The 5,938-nt window shown below is 34.7% G+C and overlaps 1 long non-coding RNA gene across 1 annotated transcript; it reads left to right on the top strand.

Moving 5' to 3' along the window:
* Positions 1–224: 224 nt before the first annotated feature.
* Positions 225–3,728, top strand: LOC132915706 (uncharacterized). The gene is made up of 3 exons (XR_009659940.1): positions 225–427; positions 2,582–2,673; positions 3,255–3,728. It is a non-coding gene; the product is annotated as an uncharacterized LOC132915706 (long non-coding RNA).
* The last annotated feature ends 2,210 nt before the right edge of the window (positions 3,729–5,938 follow it).

The raw sequence follows: 5,938 nt of genomic DNA, 5'->3' as shown, positions 1-5,938 counted from the left end.
GGTGGACACTAGAAGCTATCTATATTTGCGAAAAACGTTCTAAATTAAGTAATAAAAAGACTTGTAGCCGTCTAATGAATATCGCCTGTACGTATGAAGAAACAATGGTGCTATGTGTCGTGTAAAGCTTGACAGTTAAACATAAGAAGTAAGAATAAAGACATCCATATATATGCGTCAGGAAGATGATACAGTTACACTGTACATGCGAATGTGTGTGTTCAAGCGTCATGGCGTGTCCAGGCCTGAGTTGAGGCAAAGGACAATTGGCAGTCGTTTAGAAGCATCTGGAAGAGTCGGTTGACAAGAAGCGTGCGTGCGAGTGGATTTACGAGGTCTTCGGAGTATAATACATGTGTATAACTGTTGTGTGTGAAATAAAGTGAATTATTTGAATTTCCGAATCCCTCCTATATCTTTACAATATGTAAGTAATAATAATTTATCATGAAGTAAACGAATTCAGAAAATATTGATTTAGTACTGCCGACAAAGGTTTTAAGTGCATTATACAGTGCTGGACAAAAGTATTGGCACAGCAAGATTGTTATGATACAAATGCTTATAACTATTAAACAAATTGATTTAAACAAAAAACTTTTTGACGTATTTATTTATTATCTATCCTAGTTTATTACATAACAAGAGCAACAATATAAATAAAATAATACGCAAAATAATAACAAAAATATATTTTTTGAACATTTTATGGGTGGACAAAAGTATTGGCACAGTAGAATATTTACGCTTATAACTAATTACATAATAAACTTCTAATATTTTGTTGGCAGTCCTTTTCTTTTAAGGACTTCCTTTAATCTTCTGGGCATCGAGTGGACTAATTTTTTAGTGAATTCAGGTACAATATTGCTCCATTCCTGCAGAAGAACTTTCTTCAGTTCAGACTTGCTTGTGATATTATGTTTCCTAATTCTTTTTTCCAATTCGTTCCACACGTGCTCAATGGGATTCATATCGGGACTTTGAGGTGGTGTGTTTAATGTGTGGGCAGTATTATATATTATCCACTGACGAACAATATACGCCATATGTTTAGGATCTCGATCCTGCTGAAAATAGAAATCCCTGGGGAGGTTTAATTTTTGAGTACTTTTCAAAAGATTTTGCTTGAGTATATTTAAATATACATATTTATCCATTATCTCATCAATGAATATAAGTTCTCCTACACCCGATGATGCCATACATCCCCACACCATTAAACCACCACCCCCATGTTTCATGGTGGCTTGCAGATTCAGTTCGTCCATCTCTGTGTTGGGTTTTCGCCATACTAATATTCTGCCGTCAGATTTAAAAATATTAAACTTACTTTCATCTGAAAACATGATCTTTTCCCAAAAATCAGTATCTTTCGTAACAAACTCTTTCGCGAATTCCACTCTTTTCTTTTGGTTTATTTTACTGATGTAGGGCTTTCTTCGTGCTGCACGGGCAGAATAACCGGCATCCTTCAATACCCTACGTACAGTTTTGGTACTTACTTCTTTTTCACACTCAGCTTTTAACATCGAAGCAATTTCAGTCGAATTAGTTTTTGGATCCTTCTTTACAATATTTACGATTTTCCTTTTTTCTCGAATTGTTACCTTAGAAGGGCGACCACTCCTAATTTGATTCTCTAGATTTTCTTCACTTTTAAAGCGTTTTATGACTGAACGCACAGTAAAACGACTTCTGTTTATGATTTGTGCAATTTCGTTGTAAGATTTATTCATCTTATATAAATTTAATATTATTTTTCTTTCTTCAATTGTGGTTTCTTTCGTTTTTCTAGACATTATTACTCTTTCTTGGTTTTTTGTTGTTTAATAACTGAAGTCTCCAGTTTCACTGATCGAGTGTTATAATTAAGAAGATTAAAGGAAGTCCTTAAAAGAAAAGGACTGCCAACAAAATATTAGAAGTTTATTATGTAATTAGTTATAAGCGTAAATATTCTACTGTGCCAATACTTTTGTCCACCCATAAAATGTTCAAAAAATATATTTTTGTTATTATTTTGCGTATTATTTTATTTATATTGTTGCTCTTGTTATGTAATAAACTAGGATAGATAATAAATAAATACGTCAAAAAGTTTTTTGTTTAAATCAATTTGTTTAATAGTTATAAGCATTTGTATCATAACAATCTTGCTGTGCCAATACTTTTGTCCAGCACTGTATGTGTATGTGACCTCTTTCGTGGTTTAATTCCTTAAAGACGAGCGTGAAACGAAACATTTGATTAAATTGTTCATCTTTTCATTTTCTACTTTGCAATTATATTATCATAATATTTCACTTTGCTCATTTTATTATATTGTTATTTTTTTGGTATACGCTGTTCGTAATAATAAATTAATACATCGAGTAAATGTTGTTTATGAAGATATATAGACTATAGAAATAAAAAAGTTTCTTCAATTATAATATATGATTTTCTCACTTTGTACTTCACTTATATATCTCATTCTTTTATGTATGCTTTATTATATACATAATTATTTTATGGAAATTTTTAATATTATATATTTATATCGCTTTAGCAATAATTTAAACGAATTTGTTTATTGCAGATTATTGCATCAATTGAAGCAAGATGAAGTTTGCAGAACATCTGTCTGCTCACATTACGCCTGAATGGCGTAAGCAATACATAAGCTATGAGGTAAAATAAAATAGCCTTGGAAATTAAAATATTTATATTTTAATTGTCTTTGTTAAAAATTTATTTCTATGCTAATGGAGATACACAGGGTGTTTCAGAATAAGTAGGAAATATTTTAGGAGTAGCTTCTGCATATATAAACAATAGAAAGACTTTATATAAATATATCTTACTTGAGTTTGTTTTCGAGTTATAGTGGATTTAATTTTTATTCTTTTATTTTGTATACTACATTATATACTGCTTTTCATAAAAGGTATTTGAGATGGTATTTTTATATTCCAATGCAAGCTTGCAGATATCTTACCAATGACTGTCTTACCATGTTTAAATATCCAGATGTAGTCTGTATTTGCTGGAAACTTGAGAAACACAATACTTGTCTACGGAAAGAAATATGAATTGCAAAAGAAAAACCGTTATAATTTGAAAAGAAAGTCAAATAGGACATATCCTCATATGAACTTTTTATGGTTTAGATATAGAAGCCACTCCCAAAATATTTCCTACTTATTCTGAGACACTCTGTACAATGGAAGATCAGAACACTATTAATTAAAATGACCTCTTTGGGTTAATAGGAAATGAAGGCAATGCTCTATACTGCTGTAGAAGAAGCACCGTTAGCTGAAAGTGTTGTTCGTGATATTTCGATCGCACCGATAGAAAGTTCTGATCAAACGCAAATTTTGCGTATGATGGGTGAAGAAGAAAGTGGTGTACTCAATAGAGGTAAACGTTAAGTTGGTGATAAACGACAAGCTACTAGTAAAGAAGACAAACGGGCATTGCTGAAAGAAGAAACAGTTGATATAGATATATCAAATGCCAGTTAAAAATAGTTCAATTGTTTTATTATCAGAACCTACGCAAAGCAATATTATTCCAAATTTAATGTAATTTTTATATAGGCAATAGTTTGCCAGAAAGAGTGCAGGTCGTACTTTATGAACAATTAATATTTCCTTTGTGCATCAAAATTGAAGATTGTGAGGCTGAACTGAACAAGTGCCTTGTATATATCCTGTTTATTAAACTATGAATTTAATAACTTAGTGTAAAGATATAGAAGGGATTCGGAAATTCAAATAGTTCACTTTATTCAACACACAACAGTTATACACATATGTTATACTCTGAAGACCTCGTAAATCTACTCGCACGCTCGCTTGTTGTCAACCGACTTTTCCAGATGCTTCTTAACGACGGCTATAAGAGCTGCTTCAGGAGCTGCGGATTTTAATGCTAAAGTCTGGGATGCAATTAAAGGAGAAGAAATTCATTCGTTTCAACACAAACATATTGTAAAGTCTGTCAACTTCAGCATTGATTCTAATTATTTGTGATCAGGTTCTAATGAGAAACTTGTGCGAATTTATGATCTTAACAAACCAGATGCAGCACCACAGGTAGATATTATCGTGTATCTATAATTATATTTTATAAAGATATAATATTTAGTACTGCTTTATTTAATCATTAACATCAACAGGTATACTCGGGTCATAAAAATGGCATCAGGCATGTTACGTTTTTCAATAATGATACTGCATTAATTACCTGTGGCGATGACAAAACATTGAGAGTTTGGGACAGAAAGAGTGGTCAAGAAGTAAGAAGGTTAGATTTTCCAGCAATTCCAAATTCTATGGAAGTGTCAAGAGATGGGAACATTATTACCACAACTCACTCCAACATAGTCACTTTTTGGAATAGCAGAGAGTATGTCCATTTCTTTCTGTTTTACCATAACGCGTACAGCATATCTTAAAATATAAAATAAATGAAGTCAGCAAAACAAGTTCAAGGTCAGTGTGTAATGTACCTGCTTGTACACCTGTTGGTACAGACACATTAATATCCTGAACATGGATTTTCTACAGAACCTCCAAGTTAACCTTGTCCCACTAGGAAGTACTTTCCAGTGCATATTATACATTTTAATAAATTGTATATCTTTTATTCATGTTTGCTCTCCAAAATACTAGAAAAAGCAATATACGCCCGACTAAAACCAATAATAGAGAAGGAAAAATTAATACCAGACCATCAATTTGGATTCAGAAATAAACACTCCACCATAGAACAAATGCACAGGCTTGTCAACGAAATAATACACACAATAGAAAACAAACAATATTGTACAGCCCTATTCATGGACATAGAGAAAGCTTTCGACAAAATAAACCACGAAAGCCTAATACAAACAATCAAGAAACAATTCCCGGAAAAAATATACCAAATAATAAAATCATACATAAGCAACAGAACCTTCACAGTAAAAATCAAGGACGCACACTCCGAAGCAAAAGACATCAAAGCAGGTGTTCCACAAGGAAGCGTCCTAGGACCCATACTATACACATTATACACGGCCAACATTCCAGCAACTACCAATAGCAAAATACTGACATTCGCGGATGACACAGCCGTGCTAGTCAGGCACACTAACCCTGTAACAGCAGCCACAATACTACAAGAGCACATCACAAAAATAGAAAAGTGGCTACAGGACAAACAAATCAAAGCTAACCCTGACAAATGCAACCACATTACATTCACATTGAGAAAACAGATAACACCAAACATCTTCCTGAACGGCACGCAAATAACACAAACAAGGCAAGTCAAATACCTTGGACTTCACATAGATACACACTTCACATGGGGAGCACGAGGCGGGTATGGGTTCTCAGTGCGTAGCATCATGCCCTGAGAAACCCCGATGTATCTGATGTTCACCTATAGTCGGGTGGCGGCTGGTCGGCGCTGTGGCGCCCGTCAGATCGCTGATCCGGTGTGGAGAACTTCGGAGAAGTTGGTGGGCCCATATCTGTCAAGACCACTCACCTCACCTTCACGTGGGGCTCCCCGTCACCCTGCATCGGTCCCGACCAGGGTAGGGTGCGAAAGAGTGAGTGGCACCAAGACGAGAGTATGGCTCGTTAACCATACGTCATAAAACAAATAGATGATGAAGATGATGATGAAGATAATGATGATATGTTGGAAAATATAAATAATGAAGTTTACGGTGCAGGGGCGGGATACCCCAGTACCGGCGCAGACGTGGGTGGACAAGCGGGCCCCGCTGTGTCGTTAGCTTGTGACCGTGGCCGGATGGGGGTGGACCACCAGGCCCCCATTCATGTTATCACGACTGGTAAGGAGGAAGAAGGAGACATTGAAATGGAAGAGGCTCCTATAGAGCAAGCTACATCAAAATTGATAAATGACAAATTGATAAATGACTACGAACTATTGT

This window comes from Bombus pascuorum, unplaced genomic scaffold, assembly GCF_905332965.1.
Source record: "Bombus pascuorum unplaced genomic scaffold, iyBomPasc1.1, whole genome shotgun sequence".
In the NCBI taxonomy this organism is placed as follows: Eukaryota; Metazoa; Arthropoda; class Insecta; order Hymenoptera; family Apidae; genus Bombus; species Bombus pascuorum.
Note: the sequence above shows the minus strand (reverse complement) of the source record. Positions and strands in the feature narration are given on the sequence as shown.